At 42.1% G+C, this 22,914-nt stretch overlaps 1 protein-coding gene across 3 annotated transcripts in view; it reads right to left on the bottom strand.

The window, feature by feature from the left end:
• The window catches only part of C8H1orf141 (chromosome 8 C1orf141 homolog), a 185,593-nt gene that overhangs the window by 66,148 nt on the left and 96,531 nt on the right, over positions 1–22,914 (bottom strand). For 2 of the 3 annotated variants that reach the window (XM_047788718.1, XM_047788722.1), the window contains exon 1: positions 7,550–7,581. The gene's annotated coding sequence lies outside the window, so the exon portion shown is untranslated. Of the gene's footprint in view, positions 1–7,549; positions 7,582–14,181; positions 14,395–22,914 lie in introns of those variants that run through there. The other variant, XM_047788720.1, reaches the window with a different exon arrangement.

Raw genomic sequence — 22,914 nt, 5'->3', positions numbered from 1 at the left:
TTTTTAGGGCCGCTCCCGCGGCATATGGGGGTTCCCAGGCTAGGGGTCGGATCGGAGCTGTAGCCACCGGCCTACGCCAGAGCCACAGCAACGCAGGATCCGAGCCACGTCTGCGACCTACACCACAGCTCACGGCAACGCCGGATCCTTAACCCACTGAGCAAGGCCAGAGATGGAACCAGAAACCTCATGGTTCCTAGTCGGATTCCTTAACCACTGAGCCATAACTGGGAACTCCCCGCCCACATATTTTTGTCACTAAAAGTCAAAGTGACTGGCCAAATCCTTACCGATATCAAAACTGTTGTATGCAGAGTGTGAGAGGAGGTAAAGGAAAGGATAAAGTTGAATGAAAAGAACTGGGGAGCAGTGACTTTGCTTCTCTTTATTTCCTTTTTCCTTTTGCAATTTCCTAGAAACCAGAATTTCAAAAAGAAGTTTAAAACTCCCTCCATGCAATTTACAGCTCTGAATGGAAGTTGACAGCCCATTTTTGAATTTTTTTTTTTTTTTGCCTTTTTAGGGCAGCATGGGCGGCATATAGAGGCTCCCAGGCCAGGGGTCGAATCAGAGCTGTAGTCGCTGGCCTACACCACAGCCACAGCAATGGCAGATCCAGATCCGAGCCGTGTCTGCAACCTACACCACAGCTCATGTCAACGCCGGATCCTTAACCCACTGAGCAAAGCCAGGGATCAAACCTGCATCCTCATGGTTCCTAGTTAGATTCGTTTCTGCTAAGCCATGATGACGGGAACTCCCCATTTTTGAACACTTAATGAAAGATTGCTTTCATGTCTTATGGCATTAAAAAAAAAAAAATCTTATTCCTAAAGCCAAAAAGCAGCCCATGTGATTGGTAAGCTCACATCTGTATTTTACAAGTTGTATAGCAGGTTTGGCCACACACACACACACCTCACCCTACATAATTCACGCACAACACAGAATCAAAATCTAAAAATAAGTAACCTGAAAACATCTTGACTTCATCAAGAACAGTGGAATATTTTTTTTTTACAACAATGATTAATTGTTACTTAAGAGATATGTTGGTAACGCTTCCAGGAATGTACCTCAATTGATGCAAATAAAAATAAAAATGAAAGCTTTATAAAACAGCATTAATCTTCACAACCCAAATACATGCTGGTGGCAATGACACAAAAAAGCAGAAAGAGCAGTTGTAATCATGTGGTAACCCACAGCTAATACATGAAGCTAGAGGGCATATCTCCCCAAGAACACCTTCACTTTGACACCAAGTTCAAACCCTCCGGCTCAATAATTAGCTAGAAGGACTCACAGAACTCACTGAAAGCTACTCAGGATTAGGGTTTATTATAGGGAAAGGATATAGGTTAAAATCAACGAAGGAAAAAAAAAAAAAGCACATATAGGGCAGAGTCAGGAGAAGTGCCAAATGCAGAGCTTCTTTTGATCTTTTCCCGGGGTCAGGAACAGGTTACTCTCCCCGTCTGAATGTATGACAATACACAGGGAGAAGTGCCAACCAGGGAAACTCACCTGAGCTTTGTGCCCAGAAGTTTTAGTGGGAGCTCATCATACAGGCATGATTGACCCATGGATTGCCCATATGGTAATTTCAGTCTCCAAGTTGACGGATCCAAAGCCCCCCCTTTAAGTCACATTATCAGTCTTTCTTTTCTCAGCCCCCACCCTAAGACTATATGGGTGTCATGAGCTCTCCACCCTAAATCGCATTGTTCGACCATCCAGTATGACCCAAGGCCTCCAGGCAAACAAAGACTCTATCAAGCACCATCTTGCTAGGACCCAGAGATTACTTCCCAGAAGCCAAGGGCAAAGTCCAGACCTTTCTTCTGGGCAGGAGATTCTTTACTATATACCTACTATATTTGGTTCGGAAATTATCAGATTTGTTTTTAGCCATTCAGAAATGGTGAAAATCATGGGTTCCCCACACCCCCCCCTTTTTGTTCTCTCTAGGAAAGGGAGCATTTCTTTTCTTGCCCCACACAAACCATGAGGCCTGGGGAAAGGGTCAATATTCTTCAACCTTCCTGTTGTCCCTTTCACACCTGTATTCTTCTTCTTCCTTAGGAAAGACCTCCTTTTGTAGGTTCTTCATCTCCACACCTACGTCCTAACAAAATCCCAGCCATTTCTCATTTTTACAGATTTAGAACCATTCTCAGTCTTTCCACATTAAATCTACGAAGTCAAGAGTTTTGCCTCAACACTCATTAAGCTTCCAGAGTAAACCTATCTTTACTTCATTATCCACTGAAAGTATAACTGAAAACTTGAGCTTTAATAGATCATCTCTGGTCACAACCTCTCATTCCTTTAGCCCATTATCTCTCTTAGTTCTAGGGAATAGGCTCTTTGGCTTTTTAATGACCTCTTAATTTCAAGTCTCTCATTTGCATATCCAATGGACATCTTTCACTTTTTTTTTTTTTTTTTTTTGTCTTTTGAGGGCTGCTTCCTGTGGCACATGGAGGTTCCCAGGCTAGAGGTCTAATCGGAGCTGTAGCCACCGGCCTATACCACAGCCACAGCAATGCCAGATCCAAGCTGTGTCTTCAACCTACACCACAGTTCACGGCAACACCAGATCCTTAACTCACTGAGCAAGGCCAGGGATCGAACCCGCAACCTCATGGTTCCTAGTCGGATTCATTTCCGCCGCGCCACAACGGGAACTCCCAATGGACATCTTTCAGACCCTATATTATGTCCTCAAAAAATCAGTGGGTCAATCTAAGAAAGAAATGGAAATTTTTATTTGAGCCAAATTTGAGGATTATAACCCAGGAAGAGTATCTCAGAAAGCTCTGAGAACTATTCTGCCTGTTAGGTAACAAGGCCCAGTTTTATGAGACAGAGAGCTGTACATCCAGGGACATATTATTGACAGTTTACAGATCTAAGCATCATCCTGGGGAGTCATAATACGTCTTGCAAGATCAGGAGGAAGTGTTGTCCTTAAGGAGTTGTCTCGTGGATGCTGAGAGAACGTTTCTCTGTGTGGCTGAGCAGGTATTCCTGCGGATGGGAGAGGTGGGGCCAATGCATAATGCAGATACTCGAGGCACAGTGCAGGGAGAGGAGGTCAAAGGGCAGAGAAGGATTGTTTATGTTTAAATTTTTGTTTTGCTATAAAAAATGAATTTTATTTCAGTTATTTGACCTCTGTTCTGAACTAGACACTTTTTACGTCTGGCTCCTTGAAATGCTCCTTTCCCTTGGCTTCAGGGGTACCACTCTAACCTCTCCTGCCTTTTTGTGAGGTTCCTTATTACCCTCCTTTATGGACGCCTATTTTTTTTTTTTTTTTTTGCCATTTCTTGGGCCACTCCCTCGGCATATGGAGGCTCCAAGGCTAGGGGTCGAATCAGAACTGTAGCCACCGGCCTACACCAGAGCCACAGCAACTTGGGATCCGAGTCGTGTCTGCAACCTACACCACAGCTCATGGCAACGCTGGATCCTTAACCCACTGAGCGAGGCCAGGGATCGAACCCGCAACCTCATGGTCTCTAGTCGGATTCGCTAACCACTGAGCCACGAAGGGAACTCCCTGGACCCCTATTCTTCTGCTCACTCCCCAAATATTATTGTACCCTGCGGCAAATATAAAAAACTTTTGCTTTTTGATTGTGACCCACTACAAAACTTCATCACTCAGAAGGTGGATACTCTGGCTTAGAGCAACAGTCACGAGTACTGGAGACAACTGTGTGGTAGCAAAGCAAGCTGGTTGAGATTTCTGGAGATCAGAGTTCCAGGAGGCAATTCACCAGCCTTAGGACTAGTAAGCAAATCAAGTGCCCTCTCTCTGAACCACTTCTGGCTCATCTTTAAATTGAGCGAGCTGCAAGAGATGATTTCCAATGTCTCTTCCCGTCTAACAACCCATATATGCCTTTCCCCAAGCCCTGCCCCATCTCCTGGGTATTTTCATGGGGCCTAGCCCACAGTAAGCACCTGATAAATATTTGTTGAGTGATTAACTGCAAGCTTGCATCACTAAAAGGAACGTTTCTAGCTTCCAGTTGGCCAGAGTGCTCAGCTCCAGTCTGGGCATCTAGGTTATCCGCCCTGAGGGCCACATGTGACCACTAAGGTCGGTTGGCTTCTACAGCATAAATGGTCTCCTTCATTAGCGTAAAGGGAGGTAACCCCCCCACCCCCTGAGGTCCTCTTGCCCTAAAATATCTTTCTTTCTCAATGCCTGACATTCCTATTTAAGATTCATTTCCTACCATTTTTCTCTCAGAGCCCTACAACAGATCTTAAGTAAATAATTATATGAGTAACTGTTTAATAACTCATCCTCTAAAAGGCAAGTCACCTTACTTTCATACATACATAGGAATGTAGGGGGAGCAAGAGATAAACCCCTCCTGTTATAAGTCACCAAGATTTTAGAAATGTTTGTTACTGCAGCATAACATAGCCTGCTTTGATACAGACAAGCAAAGAGGGGGAAAAAAGGCAGGGGGGGAAGTACATAAAGCTAATTATTTAAAAAATAATAAATTTAGGAGCTCCCATCATGGTTCAGCAGAAATGAATCTGACTAGTATCCATGAGGACACAGGATCGATCCCTGGCCTCAATCAGTGGGTCAAGGATCCAGCATTGCCATGAGCTGTATGGAGTAGATGGCAGATGCAGCTTGGATCTGATGTTGCTGCACCTGTGGCACAGGCCAGTGGCTACATGGATATCGCTTTTAATTGGATCCTATGTTTGGAACATAACCTCATTTAGTCCTCCCACAGGCTTAAGATGCAAGAATTAATACCCCCATTTTATAGATGAGAAAAATGATGCTCTGATAGGTTAAGCAATTTGACAAAGCTACTTAGGTAGTAAGAGGTTAATTTTTTTTTCTTCTTTCAAAGCCAGAATCTTTCTACTCCCCCTCACAGAAAAACAAAATCAAAGGCTTTTAAATATGTGCTTCACAGACAAAACCTAGTGAGAGTGAATATCCTATCTGTGACTAAAGACAAAATTTAAAGACTGCTAATAGATAAACAATCTTTAGATTGTTTGGAAATAAGTGGCATGACTTAGGATACAGTGCTGGGAAGGATTTTTGCTTTAAATGTAGAATTAAAGGAGCACTGATGCTTGGGCATCTATCCAGAGAAAAACCATAACTCGAAAAGACACGTGTACTCCAATGTTCATTGCAGCACTATTTGCAGTAGCCAAGACATGGAAACAACCTAAATGTCCATTGACAGAAGAGTGGATCAAGAAGATGTGGTACATATACACAATGGAATATTACTCAGCCATTAAAAGGAATGAAATACCAGCATTTTTAGCAACATGGATGGACCTAGAAATTATCATGCTAAGTGAAGTCAGTCAGACAATGAGACACCAACATCAAATGCTTTCACCGACATGTGGGATCTAAAAAAAGGACACAATGAACTTCTTTGCCAAACAGATAATGACTCACAGACTTTGAAAAACTTATGGTTTCCAAAGGAGACAGTTTGGGGGATGGGGGATGCACTGGGGTTGTGGGATGGAAACCTTATAAAATTGGATTGTGATGATCACTGTACAACTATAAATGTAATAAATTCATTGAGTAATAAAAAAAAAGGAGAACTGATGGTGAAAATGTAAAGACCATTACAAAAGGTTCTATGGTCTTACTTGGGTTCTCCCAAAAGCAGACCAAGCAAAAACAAGAATTTTGGTATAAGGACTTTATTTAGGCAGTGATCCCAAGGAAGGGTGATGAAGAAGTGAACCAAGGAAAGAAGTCAGTGCATTCATGAGTGAGTCACTGCTGTGAGCAACTGGGGCTCAATTCCCCTGGGTGATTCTGAGAGTAGGTGGACTTGATGTAGAACCAAGACAGAACTGTCTCTTCAGTGGGAGAGGACGCTAGGGTGTTTCTCCACAACACTCATCCATCATTGACTGATGGTTGTTATACCCCTGGCACTTCCACCCTGCCCCACAAATGGGCTAAGCTCACTTCTGAGACCAGAGAAAGTCTCCAGACAGAAAGACACAGATGCTTGAGGTACAGATGCTTAGATTCCCTTGGCCTATAAAGGAATTCTCCTTGAGGCTACAAGGGACATCAAGTGTGAATTGAGGGGATACAGAGAGGAAATCAACAGAGTCCGCTATAGGGATTAGTAAATAATAGTGTGTGTGTGTGTGTGTGTGTGTGTGTGTGTGTGTAAAACTTCAGTTGAATAAAATGCAGTTTCAGAAGATAAGTAGGTTCAAAAGAATAAAATAAGGAGAAAGATGATATTCTCTTATTTCATACACCTTCTACCACTTGATGGCAGTATACCAAAGTTTAGATGATTGGAACTCAACAGAGTGATAACGATTCATGACATAAAACATCTCATGAAAATGGCTGCAAAACAACTTCCCCCGAATGTGCCCATTTCCAATTGGAGATTAAGCCACTGCTACTATTTTAGGTTTTTCAGAGAGATCCTTTCTCCAATTCTCCCCTTCTCCACCAGCCCCAGCCATTTTTCACCTATTATAGTCATGAGATTACTATTATAATGTAGTATGATTATTGAATTAATGCTTAAACCACTTTCTTACTTTGGATGTCTCTTTAATTTTTGCTGCTCCTGAGGCCTGATTTGTCTCCTTACATTGGTATCCCTTATAGAAACAGGAAGAGCTTCCTTGAGTAAGAGAGTTGTCTTTTTCATCAAAATTCTGACCAAAAAAAAATCATTTTAAAAACTAATAACTTAGAAAACTAAAAATAGAGTTACCATATGATCCAGTAATCCCACTTCTGGGCATATATCCAGAAAAGACTCTAATTCCAAGCGATTCATGCACCCCAATATTCATAGCAGTACTCTTAACAATAGCCAAGACATGGAAGCCATCTAAATAGCCATCAACAGGTGAATAGAGAAGATGTGGTGTGTGTGTGCAGATAGATAGATAGATAGATAGATAGATAGATAGATAGATAGATAGATAGATATAATGGAATTATATCTATATAATGGAATATCACTCAGTCATGAAAATGGAATAATGCCATTTGCAGCAACATGAGTGGATCCAAAGATTATCATACTAAATTAAGTCAGAGAGAGAAAGATAAATATCATATAATTTATACGTGGAATCTAAAAAAAACGATACAAATGAATTTATTTACAAATCATCAATAGACTCACAGACATCAAAAATAAACTTAGGGTTACCAAAGGGGGAAGACTGGGGGAGGGATAAATTAGGAAATTGGGATTAACATATACATACTAACATAAAACAAGACCTACTGTATAGCACAGGGAACTATATGCAACATAATTAAGTATAATGGAAAACAATCTAATATATATATCACTTTGCTATAAATACCTGAAACACTGTAAATCAACGATACTTCAATAAAAAATTATTTTTAAAAAGACAATGACTATGACCATTGTTTTGTATTCATTGCTCTTGTTATACCTACATTTCTTAAGCAACTTATAGTAACTTACTTAAAACCCTACTAATTAAATTTAAAGTTCGTTACCTGGCCTCCATCAGTGGGTTCAGGATCCAGAGTGTAGGCCCGCAGCTATAGCTCCGATTTGACCCCTAGCCTGGGAACCTCCATCTGCTGTGGCTTCGGCCCTAAAAAAGACAAAAAAATAAATAAAGTTTGTATCAAGTATTTTTACCTTTGAACTAAATGCAAAATTAAATATTGACAAATTGCTATTAATTCTGAAAGGATGGATACTCTCTCAAACTCTTACACTTCCTTTTGGCTTCCTCTTACTGATCTGGCTATTCCTGCATGGGCTCTACTTCCTCCTTTCACTTCTTAAATTTTGTTATTAACCCCGGTTCCATCTTCACACTTTGATTTTCTCTCACCCTAGTCATCTCCCCTAAGCAATATCACCCATATCCAAAGTTTTTCATCACGGATGATTCCTAGATTTATATTTCCAGCCCTATCTCTCTCTGAAGCTCCAGTTTCATTTTGTTTTTTGCCTTTTTTTTTAGGGCTGCGTTTGTGGCATATGGAGGTTCCCAGGTTGAATCGGAGCTGTAGCCACCGGCCTAAGCCACTGCCACAGCAACACAGGATCTGAGCCAAGTCTTCGACCTACACCATAGCACACGGCAACGCCGGATCCTTAACCCACTGAGCAAGGCCAGGGATCAAACCCACAACCTCATGGTTCCTAGTCGGATTCGTTAACCACTGCGCCACAACAGTAACTCCTAAAGTAAGTGCTATTGTTAAAACCACTTTATAAATGACGTGATGGAAATTTGCCCATGACTAGTTGGAACAGGAACTGAGATTTAAACTTAGGCAGCATTTTCAGAGTCCATACAGCTATCCCACACTTCTCAGGAGCAGCATAAATTACCATGTGTCTCTAAGCATTTTCTCACCTCCTTTGCAACTAGGTTGGGATCCTCTATCTAGTTCTGGTCAATGACATAGGAAGGGAAGTGATGTGTGTTCTTCCAGGCCAAGGGCTGTAAAGAAATGGTGTTCTCAGTCTCTTTTTTTTTTTGCTCAGCTGTGGCAACCTTAGAAGCCATGAAGTCCACATGGCCCAGCTACAAGATAGAGGAAGATCCATATAATTTAGGAAAAATATCTCTGTGTAAGTTCTGGAGATATCCAAGTTTATTGTTATTACAGCGAATCCCAGCCTATCCTGACTGATACAAGCAACATGCCAATAAATGCTGCCCTCTCTTTCACTGTCCACATCTGATTAGGTCAATCACCAAATCATTCCATTTCTCTTTAATTCTTCTTCCTCTCTGTCCCTTCCCCTCAGTATTCCTCTAACCAAGATAACTACCAAGGCCTTCTACAGAACTGACCTTCCTGCCTACATCCTCAACCACCTCCAACCCATACTCCACAGTGCAACTGGCGTGACTCTTCTAAAATAACAGTATATCATGGAGTTCCCACCATGGCTCAGTGGTTAACAAATCCAACTAGGAACCATGAGGTTGAGGGTTCAATCCCTGGTCTTGATCAGTGGGTTAAGGATCCGGCATTGCTGTGAGCTGTGGTGTAGGTTGCAGACGCCGCTCAGATTCCGAGTTGCTGTGGCTCTGGTGTAGGCCGGTGGCTAAGCTCCGATTCGACCCCTAGCCTGGGAACCTCCATATGCCACGGGAGCGGCCCAAGAAATGGCAAAAAGACAAAATAAATAAATAAAATAACAGTATATTAATGCCCCATTCTTCACATCTTCTTCTTCTTTTTTTTTTTTTTTTTTTTTGGCTGTGTTCATGTCATGTGAAAATTCCTGGGCCAGAGATTGAACCTGTGCCACAGCAGTGACCCAAGCTACTGCAATGTCAATGCCAGATCCCTAACCCGCTGCGCCACAAGAGGACTCCTCCATTCCTTCACATTGTCCAAACGGCTTCCCAGTCCCCACCCGATAACAGCCAGTCTCCTTAGCCTGGGCCATAAGATCCTTGACGAACTTGATAAAACCGACCCCCCCCAGCCACTCTCCTCAACTTCATATTCAACCCCTTTAGGTTCCCAAATGCACTTTATTTTGCTTTCTAATACGCTGCTCCTCTGTGAATGCCTCTCCTAATGCATTTCTGAAATTCAACTTAGTTTTTGCCTTTCACACAGACATCTTCCCTGACACTTTATCCTATTTCCTCTTTTCTATGCCCCATGGCCTCCTTTTCTAGCCCTTATGCCAATGGATTGTAGCTCTTTTTTCCCACATCCATGTTCATTTCACTGTCATATTCATGTTAATATTTTCACTACCCTGCCCAGTGTCTGGCACATATCGAATAAGTAAATATCTGTTGAATTAATTAATTAATGCATGCATGAGTAAATCATATATATATTTTTTTGCTGTTTCCTAGATAGCCTATAGGGAAGGCACGATCATTAAAATAGGCACAAAACTGCATTGTCTGGAGTTCCTGTTGTGGCTCAGTGGGTTAAGAACTCAGCATACTGTCCTTGAGGATGTGAATTCGATCCCTGGCCTCACTCAGTGGGTTAAGGATCTGGTGTTGCTGTGATCTATGTTGTAGGTCACAGATGCAACTCGGATCTGTCATTGCTGTGGATGTGGCGTAGGCCAGCAGCTGCAGCTCCAGTTGGACCCCAAGCCTGGGAACTTCCATATGCCATAGGTGCAGCTGTAAAAAGACAAAAAAAAAAAAAACAAACAAAAAAAAAACCAAAAAAAAACCAGAATACAAAACTGCATTGTCTGGCAGTGGTAGCTGGTTTACAACCATGGCTCCCAGTGAACCATGCCTCCCAGTATTCACATCCTCATGTAAACCATTCCTACATTGAGTATGGATTGGCTCTGTGATTAGTTTTAACCAATAGAATGTGGAAGAAGGGATATTGTGTGACTTCAAAGGTTGGGCTTAAAAATTTTTAAGTTTCCAATTTCTCTGATTGGGATATTCCCTTTTAGAAACCACCCAACCTGCTGTGATTCATCCAAACCATGAAGATGACATAGGGAGGAAATCTGAGGCAGTCTTCAACAGTCCCAGCGGATGCCCCAGATGCCAGCCACGTGAATGAGCCATCTTGAACCATCCAGACCAACTGAGCCACAAACAACTGCAGCTCTAGTCAATATCACATAGGACAGAAGAACCTCTAAGCTTAGCCCAGTCATCTCCTTCTCTCCTATTCTGGCTTCACGTGATCATGTCTCCTCTGCATGCAATGACAAGTGGTAATTCTGCTGCCTTCCAAGTCTTTGCCACAGTTACCAGTGCCAGTGTCAGCTAATATTGCTGGTACTTGATGCTGAGCGTGCCTACATGGTGCAGTCTCAGGTCACTACAGAAGTTGTCATGAATGCCACTGACCTCCTGTACTTCAGTTATCTCACAGAGGTCGCTGTAAAACAGCCCTTCAGATCTGATCACATTTTTGTTGCATCCCTTTCACTCTAGGACTCAAGCATGAATCCGTGGGGGCTGGGCCACTATCTGAGTGATAGATAGACAAAAATAGCGCCACATTCATCATCATTTCTCCGCTTTTATCCTGGTCCATTGAGCTTAAGCCATACTTCTGTGCCATGACATTCCCTTCCCTTGGATTAAAATCTTTCCAAAGAGGCACCAAGGTCCTTCATGTAAACAGACCGCGAGATACAAACCCCACCAGACCTTCAGACATGACCAGAGAGGACTGAAAGGAAGAGGCCCAACATACCAAGATTCGAGTGGAATGAAAACTAGAGACATTCATTCATTCATTCATTCATGTGTTTTTCAATGCAGAATACCTCTCCCTTCCCACTTTCATTTGCTAAGAGCGACCCTTCTCCTTGGGGAAACGGCCCTTCCCCCTTTCCAATGAGTTGTGGTTGGACTGTCAATTACAGTACATCACTCCACCCTGGCCAGTAAGAGTGAGGATATGACCTGGCACCTCATCTCTCAAGGAAAAGGGATTATTCTGGATGAGCACAGGCCCCAAGATAGGGCAGACAGAGCTCTTCTCTGAGATTTTTTTCAGGAAAAACTTTCTTTTTTTTTTTTTTCTTTTCTCTCTCTCTCTCTCTCTCTTTTTTTTTTTGTCTTTTTGCCTTTTTCTTGAGCCTCTCCCACTGCATATGGAGGTTCCCAGGCTAGGGGTCTAATCGGAGCTGTAGCCACCGGCCTACACCAGAGCCACAGCAACGTAGGGTCCGAGCCACATCTGCAACCCACACCACAGCTCACGGCAGCGCCAGATCCTTAACCCACTGAGTGAGGCCAGGGATCGAACCAGAAACCTCATGGTTCCTAGTCGGATTCGTTAAACACTGTGCCATGGTGGGAACTCCAAGACTTTCTTACTTGAGACACTGAATAAAAAGGCTGTAGTCCTAGGCTTGTATGTGGAAAATCCTTGGAGAAAATGAAGCCTAGCAGAATTATGCGGATGAAAGACAAACACTGTGAAAGAGCATTCGTCTTGGCCTTGTCAAGCTGGAAGTTTCTCTCCCTGAGACACCTGAAATTAGCTGCTCCCCACAGAAATTTCTTTTCCTATTCTTTTCCCATTGATTCCCATTTTTTTACATAAATATTCTGAGCTGGATTTCTGGCAGTTACAGTAAGAACAAATTTCTGACTATTGCAAATACAAGCACACCAAAATGATGAAAATATTTTTTCCTTTTTTTAAAATTGATTATTTATTTTGGCCTGTGACATGTGGAAGTTCCTGGGCCAGGGATCAAACCCACACCACAGCAGCAACCTGAGTTGCTACAGTGACAATGCTGGATCCTTAACCCACTTCACTGGGCTGGAGATTGAACCGGTGCTACAACAGAGACAAGCTGGTTCATTAACCCACTGCACCAAAGCAGGAACTCCTGAAAGTATTTTTTCTTGTTTTTAATTTATCTATCTTATATTCATAATGGGAAAATGACTCAGATTAAAAAGAGCTAAAGCCTCAGTCTATTTAAAGAGTTATCTAATAAGAAATCATTGTGCTAAAGTATATAATTTGTGGTTACCATGATCTAATAAGGTTAACAAATCATTCAAGACAAGAAAATTAGATCATAAGAGTGTTTTGTAAAGGGAAAAATTTATGGAAAACACATCCTTTGGTGGAGTAAAGTGACAATTTAAAAAGTGGCGCAACATGGAGTTCCCATCGTGGCTCAGTGGTTAAAAAATCTGACTAGGAACCATGAGGTTGCAGGTTCAATCCCTGGCCTTGCTCAGTGGGTTAAGGATCCGACATTGCCATGAGCTGTGGCGTAGTTTGCAGACACGGCTCAGATCTCGCGTTGCTGTGGCTCCGGCGTCGGCTGGCAGCTACAGCTCCGATTAAACCCCTAGCCTGGGAACCTCCATATGCTATGGGAGCGGCCCTAGAAAAGCCAAAAAGCCAAAAAAAGAAAAAAAAAAGTGGTGCAACTTTACCATTTTGCCTTGCAACTTTCAATTTGGAATTTTGGTTTTCTTAAAAAAGAATCTCTCTACAATTTTGCCATTCAGAAAGGAAAGACACGGGAGCTTGGACTTATCAGACACAACTTAGAATAGATATACAAGGAGATCCTGCTGAATACCATTGAGAACTTTGTTTAGATACTCATGTTGCAACAGAAAAAAGGGGGGAAAATTTAATTGCAATGTATACATGTAAGGATAACCTGACCCCCTTGCCGTACAGTGGGAAAATAAAAAAAATTTTTAAAAAAAAATGAAAGGAAAGACACACAATGCAACACAAAGTAATGAGACTCGGAGAATTCCTTGTTCTTGAATAATACTATGCTCTGGATTCATGAAGTTTTCCAATGCTCTCTACTTCAGCATTTGGAATTGAGAAAATCTGCTACTTGATATTACTGTATTTCTATCTGTGTAATAAATCTATAGATGACTCTAGTTGTCTTGTTTGCCCAACATCCAAACTTCCTCTGGGAACTGTGTCTCCCATTCCCCTGTTGTGGGAGATTAAATGATTTAGCCCCATGCTTCTCCCTCCCCCACATCCAACTCAGACTATAGTTTCACTGTGGGCAGAAAGTTTTTCTCTGCCCCTCGACTGAGTGTTTAGGCACGTGACTGGCATTGATCACTGGCGTGTGAGTTGGAGTGGTATATGAGGATGATTCTGAACCTAAACTTCAGAGGCCTCCCATGTGCCCTGGCTACCTTACGTGCCCTAAGAGGCAGATGGTCACTATGTGGCTTACAGCCACCCTAGTCACCATGGCCTACAAAAGAGCTGCCTGGGCCAGTCTGCAGACCTGTAGAAATAAATGACAGCTGTGGTATGCATGTATGTGTCTTTTTAGGACCATACCGCCGGCACATGGAGGTTCCCAGACTAGGGGTCGAATCAGAGCTGTAGCTGCTGGCCTATGCCACAGCCACAGCAACATGGGATCCCAGCCGAGACTGCAACCTCCACCACAGCTCACGGCAACACTGGATCCTTAACCCACTGAGCGAGGCCAGGGATCGAACCTGCATCCTCATGGATGCTAGTCAGATTCATATCCACTGATCCAAGATGGGAACGCCAATGATAGCTGTTTTAAACCACTCATTTGGGGTGCTTTGTGATACAGCATTAAAGTGGTAAGAGCTAGCTAATTACCTCCCACCCCATCCCCCTCCCAGTCACACAGTTCCCACGGGACTTACCAAGTTCTCTTTAGAAGATCTGACCCTTTGTCAGATTTCCTTACAAGATCCTGTTGGCAACTGGTCCAGAGGCCGACTGGACTTCATACAGCTCTTCTTAGTGTTTTGAACTTGGAGGGAGAACAGGGGGCGGCAGGGGGAGGGGGCACTCTTAGTGTAGCTAAAAAACCCAAGGTGTAAAACCTGGGAGTTATCTTCAGCCACTATGCCACCCTGTGGAGAAAACAGATTGGTGATGATAAAGAGTCAGGAGGTGAAGAGTGACACCTAGGGGCGTAATAACTAATTGCAGTTATTAAGGCCTCGCAGCATCCTTAACCCCTTCTCAGGTTGTCTGAACCGATAAATTTTCCTTTGTTTGGCAAAGCTATTTTGGTTGGGTTTAGTTGCTTATAGGTGAATGAGTATTGGCCCATACACATTTTTTTCTTTTCCTTTTTAAAAACTATGGGAGTTCCCTTTGTGGTTCCGCAAATACGAACCCACCCAGTATCCATGAGGATGTAGGTTCAATGCCTGGCCTCGCTCAGTGGGTTAACAATCTGGCATTGCCGTGAGTGAGCTGCGTTGTAGACTGCAGACATGGCTCAGATCCCATGTGGCTGTGACTGTGGCTGTGGCTGTGGCATAGGTCGGCAGCTGTAGCTTTGATTTGACCCATAGCCTGGGAACTTCCATATGCTGCACCCGCGTGGCAAAAAAAAAAAAAAAAAGTGCTTAAAAAACATATTACGTACAATTTAGCATCTTATCCATTTTTAAGTATGCAGTACAGCAGTGTTAAATACATGCACACTGTTGTGCAACAGATCCCTAGAACTTTGTCTTGCAAAGCTGAAACTGTATACACACTGACCAACAATTAATTCTTTCTTTTCACCTCCTCTCTTCCCCTGGCAACCACTATTCTTTCTGTTTCTTTGAGTTTAATCACTTTATATACCTCATAAATGTGGAATGATGACGCATTCATCTTTTCATGACCAGCTTCTTTCACTTAGCATAATGTCCTCAAAGTTCATCCATATGACAGAATTTCCTTCTTTTTAGGGCTGTATAATATTCCCTTATATGTATATACCATTTTTCTTTATTCATTCATCCATCAATGGACACTTAAATTGCTTCTACCTCACATCTATTTTGAATAATGCTGCAATGAACATGGATGTGCAAATATGCCCATATTCTCCAATGGATTCAAACTCATAATTATTTGTGCAATCTCTGCTTCTACACTTTGGGAGGAAAAAAAACAAAATAAACATGGGTGATAATAACAATGGTTTGAGGACATAAACACCCACCAGTGAAACATATTTCTGGGCTTTTCTACCCCAGGGCCTTTGCCCATTCTATACCTTCTACCTGTCCAATCTTATCCTACCCAGATTTCAGAGGCTATCTGAAATTCTATGTGCTCTATGGAGTTTCTAAGATGTTCCCAAGGGGGGAATCACTTTCTTTAACTTGAACTTTCATAAAGTGTTTCTGCCACTCTGTGCCTCTCATCACATTATGCTTATCTCACTATCCATATTTCTGTTGTAATCTTTCTGAAGAGAAAGACTGTGTCTCATTCATATTTGTATTTCCCAAATTACTCTCTCAAGCGTCTTACACATAACTGGCATTCAATACATATTTGTGGAATTGAGTGGTCCTCCACCCAGGGTTAAAATTAGATCCTCTCTTTCATCCAAGTAAACCCACACTTATGCTAATCTGCCTTCTTTATGTTGGAGGTCTCAATCATTGCCTATCATTTGCCTGAAATTAAACCCCTAACTTAAAAATGGGTGAATGACTCAGTTAGATAGTTTTTAAAAGGTCAAAGTGTTTATTGCCAAAAGGCCAAGAGGTAGAATCTAATCTTTCTTTAGGGTAAGATTAAACTTTCTTTAGGATTCTTGAGCTTTGTGATATATTCAGTTAATTCTTTTTTCAATCCTAAATAAATAAAGTTTCTGGTAATCATATGAAGGATAGTTGGAAAATTTGCCTTGGTTTATTTTACCTTATGTCTTTACATAAAAATGTTCTGGGCTCAGTCCTAGGGCTTCTTCCCTTTTCTATCTTTAGTTTCTATCTACTTTTTCGGTCATCTCAATTAGGCATACGGCTTTTTTTTTTTTTTTTTTGGTCTTTTTGACTTTTCTAGGACAGCTCCCGCGGGCATATGGAGGTTCCCAGGCTAGGGGTCAAATCAGAGCTTCAGTCACCGGCCTACACCAGAGCCACAGGAGCGTGGGATCTGAGCCGTATCTTTGACCTACACCACAGCTCATGGCAACGCCAGATCCTCAACCCACTGAGCAAGGCCAGAGATCGAACCCGCAACCTCATGGTTCCTAGTCAGATTCGTTAACCACTGAGACACAACAGGAACTCCAGGCATAAGGTTTTAAATTCTATCCATGTGCAGAAGACCCGCAAATTTTTTATATCCCACTGGTATCCCTTCCATGAATTTCAGACTAAAGTGAATTTCCTATTCAACATATTTGTTTGGATTCATAATAGGCTTTCAAAACCTAAAGAAAATTCCTAATTCCCTTTGCCATTCCACTGCAAAGTATTTTCCTCTTCATGTTTCATCCTATCTCAAGTAATGACCACTTTGCCCAACTTTTCTAGTTGCTTAGGCCAGAATCTGTGAGGTCAAATCACTGTCACTCCTCTTCTTAAAACTCTCCAATAGCTTCTCATCTCAACTGTCAGAAGAGCTGAAGGTCCAGGGAGCCTGACCACCGCCCACCCCTCCTTCACTGCAGTCACTTCTCTAACCTCGTTTCTTTCATTTCTTTCCGCTTTTACCTCCACTATCATCTCCCCTTGTCTACTAAGCTCTTCCCACACTGGCTGCCTTGCCTGTACTCAAATGCAGCCCTGAGTTTCTTTTCATCCCCCTTCCTGACCTCCACTGTTGTGTCAGCTTAAAGCACATGCCTTCAGATTAACGCCAAGGCCCTCACTCAAATCTACCAGATCTTCGCTCTAATGTTATGTTCCATCAAGGCCTTCGCTGAGCACACCGAACTCTGTCTGCCTTTTCCATTTTCTTTCTTTCCAAATGCTATCACCATCTAAAACTATATGCCACTTATTTTACTGTCTCCTCACGTTAGAATGTAAGCTCCATGAGGACCAGATTTTTGTATTTTATTTAGCCCTTTATGCTCAGGGCTGGCAGTGCAAATACTCAATCAGTGTCTCTTGAATAAATGACTGTTCTCCAAGTAGATGTGCACATGAGTTCAGAACACATACGGACAGAACAAAATGATGGAGAATAATTTCCTCTCACTCAGATTATATCTTGCAATGAACATGTCTGGATGGCAAGAATAACTCCATGGTACATTTTATGTTGTTCATTAAAAAAAGGCTCTGGAGTTCCCGTCGTGGCTCAGTGGTTAACGAATCCGACTAGGAACCATGAGGTTGCAGGTTCGATCCCTGGCCTTGCTCAGTGGGTTAAGGATCCGGCGTTGCCATGTGCTGTGGTGTAGGTTGCAGACGCAGCTCAGATCCTGTGTTCCTGTGGCTCTGGCGTAGGCCGCAGGAGCGGCCCTAGAAAAGGCAAAAAGGCAAAATAAATAAATAAAAAAGGCTCTCATTCAGTTATTTTGAAAAATAGAATGGCAGAGAAAATATGCCAAAGTAAAGCAAGAAAAAAAAAAAAGGTTTTGAGATTCTCTGAAAACTTAGTTTGCTGCAGAGCACACTCTAAACAAATTTCCTTAGGGCAGAGTGTGTATTTCTGGTGGTAAATGAGCAATTTTACAAATAAACCTTTTCATTTAGTAGCCATGTGTTTATCTGAATGTGTCTTAGGAAAACCAAAACCAGCGCATCACAAAGGAGGTTTTCTGGATGCGACTCTTTAGGGTGAGGCTAAGGCAGAAGGAGTGGTGGTAACCTATACACCGCACAAATCACTGGAGCAAGTGTCAGGCCTGCCCATGATCACAATGAACCTCCATGACCAAACCTTCTCTTGGAACTGTTCAGAGAATGGATAATGTGGACAGTGCTAGTGTATTTTCTTACATGCTGAATTTTCAAGCTCACTCTTTCATTCTTTTCAGGACTAAATTGAAACGTCACTTTGAGGAGCTAATGAATGTTGAGTACTAGAGGATTCAAATGGTTGCCCTAGAAGCATAATCTAGTCACTGTTTGGATGCACCAGCAAAAAACCCACTGAGCACACACACGAAAACTGAAGAGGAGTATGTATTTATTTACTTATTTATTTATCGTCTTTTTGCCTTTTTTAGGGCCACTCCTGCAGCATATGAAGGTTCCCAGGCTAGGGGTCTAATTGGAGCTGTAGCCGTCGGCCTATACCAGAGCCACAGCAATGCCAGATCTTAGCAACATCTGCAACCCACACCACAGCTCACGGCAATGCCAGATCCCTAACCCACCAAGCAAGGCCAGGGATCGAACCCGCAACCTCATGGTTCCTAATCAGATTCATTAACCACTGAGCCATGACAGGGACTCCTGAAAAGGAGTATTTAAATGGTAGTTTTTCAAACTGTCAATCTTATCATCCAAAGTCCTCTTAAGTCTCAGATGTTTACTTTTTTTTTTTAGAGCCACACCCACATATGGAAGTTCCCAGGCTAGGGGTTGAATTGGAGCTACAGCTGCTGGCTTGTGCCACAGCCACAGCAACACCAACACACTGCTTCTATAACCTACACTGCAACTCACAGCAATGCCAGATCCTTAACCCACTGAGCAGGGCCAGGGATCAAACTGGGTCCTCATGGATACTAGTCGGGTTCTTTACTGCTGAGCCACAATGGGAACCCTCTTAGATGTTTACTTTTTGAAGAGATGAATAGAGGCAATGGAAACACTGAAGATCATTAGCTTCCATGCACCCAGGTCCTCACTCTTTCATCTGGTGATAGAACTCTAAATCTTTCTGAAGGAAACCTTCAATATTCAAAATTGTGTTCGTGAATTAATTTAAAATTAGAATATCTTTGATTTCAGGTCTAATATTCAAGCTTTTATTTATTTATTTATTTATTCATTTATTTATTTATTTATTTTAAATTTTTTAATTTGTCATTTTGCCGTTTCCTGGGCTGCTCCTGCAGCATATGGAGGTTCCCAGGCTAGGGGTCCAATTGGAGCCATAGCAACTCAGGATCCAAGCCGAATCTGTGACCTACACCACAGCTCATGGCAACACCGGATCCTTAACCCACTGAGCAAGGCCAGGGATCGAACCTGCAACCTCCTGGTTTCTAGTTGGATTCATTAACCACTGAGCCATGACGGGAACTCCAGTTTATTTTTTAAATGGTCTAGTTTTGTTTTTTACATGTAACTGTCCAGTTTTCACAACACCATTTGTTGAAGAGGCTGTCTTTTTCCCATTATATTCTTGCTCCCTTTGTCACAGATTAATTTACCAGAGAACTATGGGTTATCTTCTGGACTCTATTCTCTTCCATTGATCTGTGTCTATTTTTGTGCCATTTCCATACTGGTTTTATGGCTGCAACTTTGTAGTATAGTTTGAAACCTGAAAGTGTGATACCTCCAACTCCTAGAAGAAAACATAGGCAATATGCTCTTTGACATAGGTCTTAGCAATATCTTTTTGAATGTCTCCTCAAGCAAGGGAAACATAAGCAAAAATAAACAAATGAGACTACATCAAACTAAAAAGGTTTAGCACAGAGAAGAAAAAAACTATCAACAAAATGAAAAGATAACCTACTAAATTAGAGATATCTACATATGATATCTCTGATAAGGGGTTAATATTATAAATGTACAAAGAACTTATACAACTCAATATCAAACAAAATAAAAAAGGCTTGATTGAAAAAAGGGCAAGGAAATTCCTGTTGTGGCTCAGGGGAAACGAATCTGACTAGTATCCATGAGGATGTGGGTCTGATCCCTGGCCTCACTCAGTGAGGCAGGGATCCAGTGTTGCTGTGAGCAGTGGTGTAGGCCACAGATGTAGCTCGGATCTCATGTTGCTATGGCTGTGGCGAAGGGTGGCAGTTGCAGCTCCAATTAGACCCCTAGCATGGGAACTTCCATATGCCAGGTGCAGCCCTATAGAGAAAAAGAAAGACAGAAAGAAAGAGAAAAGTGGGTAGAGAGATGGGATTAAGATGGTAGAACAAAAGGACTGGAGCTCACCTTCTCTCATAAAAGCAACAAAATTACAACCAACTTCTGAACAACCTTCAATCAAATAGACTACAAACTATCAAAAAAGATATCCTACTCCAGAAGACAAAGAGGATGCCACATCAAGACAGCAAGAGAGGCGATTATGTGATTTAAGCAGTCCCATACCCACCAGGTGGGCAGCCCACAGATTGGAAAATAACTGTATTAGAGACTCACCTATAGGAGTGAGAATTCTGAGCCCCATGTCAGGTCCCCATGCCTGAGATTCTGTTACTGGAAGGAGTCCCCAGAGTATTCGGCATTAAAGGCCAGTAGGGCTTGTGCACAGGAGCTCCACAGGACTGGGGGAAATGGAGACCCCATTCTTGAAAGACGCACATAGGCTTTCATGTGCACTGGGTCCCAGGGTAAAGCAGAGACTCCATAGGAATCTGGGTCAGATCTGAGTGCAGCTCTTGGAGGATCTCCTGGGAAAACAGGGAGGGACTGTGACTCATGATAGGGGAAAGACATTGGAGGCAAAGGTCTTGGGAAAAATCATTAGCATGTGTTCCTCTAGAGGTGGTCATTTAGGAAAAATCTGGTCCCACCCATCAGTGCTGAGAAGCCCCAGGCCAAATAATAATCTAGGTGGGCTCACAGCCCCACTCATCAGCAAACAGGCTGCCTACAGACCCCCCCAGGCACACAGCCACCTCAAATCTCACCCAGACACAAAGCCCCACTCACCAGAGAGGTAAGAATCAGCTCCACCTACCAGTGGGCAGGCACCAGTCCCTCCCATCAGGAAGCCTATAGCAAGCCCCCGTATCAACTTTAGCTACAAGGGGGGCAGACCATCAGAGGCTAGAGAGGCTACAATTCTACTGTCTGCAAAAAGGAGACCTCACCAAAAATATACCCAAAATGAAAAGGCAGAGAATTATGACTCAGATAAGGGAGCAAGAAAAAAAGAAAAAAAAAAAACAGAAAAACAGCTGACTGATCTGGAGATTATCAACCACCATGAAAAAGACTTTAGACTGATTATAGTGAAGATGACTCAACATACTGAAAATAAACTGGAGGCAAAGATTGACAAATTATAAGAAACACTGGCCAAAGAAATATAAGAGATAAGGATTAAGCAAGCAGAGATGCAAGATATGATAGCATAAATAAAAAAATTCATTAGAAGCAGCCAACAGCAGAATACAGGAGGCAAAAGAATAAATAAGCAAGGTGGAGGACAGACTAGTGAAAATCACTGATGTGGAACAGAAAAGAAAAAAAAGATTGAAAAGAAATGAAGACAGACTATGAGAACTCTGGGACAACGTTAAACACGCCAATATCCATATTATAGGGTTGCCATATTATAGGAAAAGAGAGAACGGGACAGAAAAAAAATATTTGAAGAGATAATAGATGAAAACGTCCCTAACATTGGAAAGGAATCACTCACTCAAATCCAGGAAGCACAATGAGTACCATTAAAATATACCCAAGGAGGAATACCCTGAGACACGTATTAATCAAACTGACCAAAATTAAAGACAAAGTGAAAATACTGAAAGCAGCTAGGGAAAAGAAACAAATAATATACATGGGAACCCTGATAAGGTTATCAGCAGAATTTTCAACAGAAACTCTGCAGGGCAGGAGGGAATGGCATGATGTACTTAAAGTGATGAAAAGAAAAAAACTCCAACCAAGACTCCTCTACCCAGCAAAGCACTCATTCAGATTTGAAAGAGAAATCAAAAGCTTTATAGACAAGTAAAAGCTAAGAGAATTCAGTACCACTAAAACAGATTTACAACAAATACTAAAGGAACTTCCCTAGGTGGAAAAGAAAAGGCCACAACTAGAAACAAAAATATTGCAAATGACAAGGCTCACCAGTAAAGGCACACATATAGTAAAGGTAGGAAATCATCCACATACAAATATGCTACCAAAATCAGAAATCGTGAGAAGAGGTACAAATGTAGGACACTAGAGAGGCACTTGCAGTTAAGAGACCAACAACTTAAAACAATCTAGTATATATATGTACTCCTATATCAAAACTTCATGGTAACTTAAAACCAAAATATCTACAGCAGATACACACACAAATAAGAAAAAGCAATCCAAACACTAAAGTCAGTCATCAAACCACAAGAGAAGAGAACAAGAGAAGAAGGGAATTAAAAAGACCAACAGGAGTTCCTGTGGTGGCTCAGTGGTTAACAAATCCAACTAGGAACCATGAGGTTGCGGGTTCGATCCCTGGCCTTGCTCAGTGGGCTAAGGATCCAGCATTGCTGTGAGCTGTGGTGTAGGTCGCAGACGCGGCTCGGATCCTGCATTGCTATGCCTCTGGCATAGGTCACTGTCTACAGCTCCGATTAGATCCCTAGCCTGGGAACTTCCATATGCCATGGGAGTGGCCCTAGAAAAAGCAAAAGAAAAAAAAAAGACCAACAAAAACAAATCTAAAACATTTAATAAAATGGCAGTGAGAACGAACATACATATCAATAAATTACCTTAAATGTAAACGGACTAAATGCCCCAACCAAAAGACATAGA

Source organism: Phacochoerus africanus, chromosome 8 (assembly GCF_016906955.1).
Source record: "Phacochoerus africanus isolate WHEZ1 chromosome 8, ROS_Pafr_v1, whole genome shotgun sequence".
NCBI classification, from domain to species: Eukaryota; Metazoa; Chordata; class Mammalia; order Artiodactyla; family Suidae; genus Phacochoerus; species Phacochoerus africanus.
This window is presented reverse-complemented; position numbering and strand designations above follow the sequence as displayed.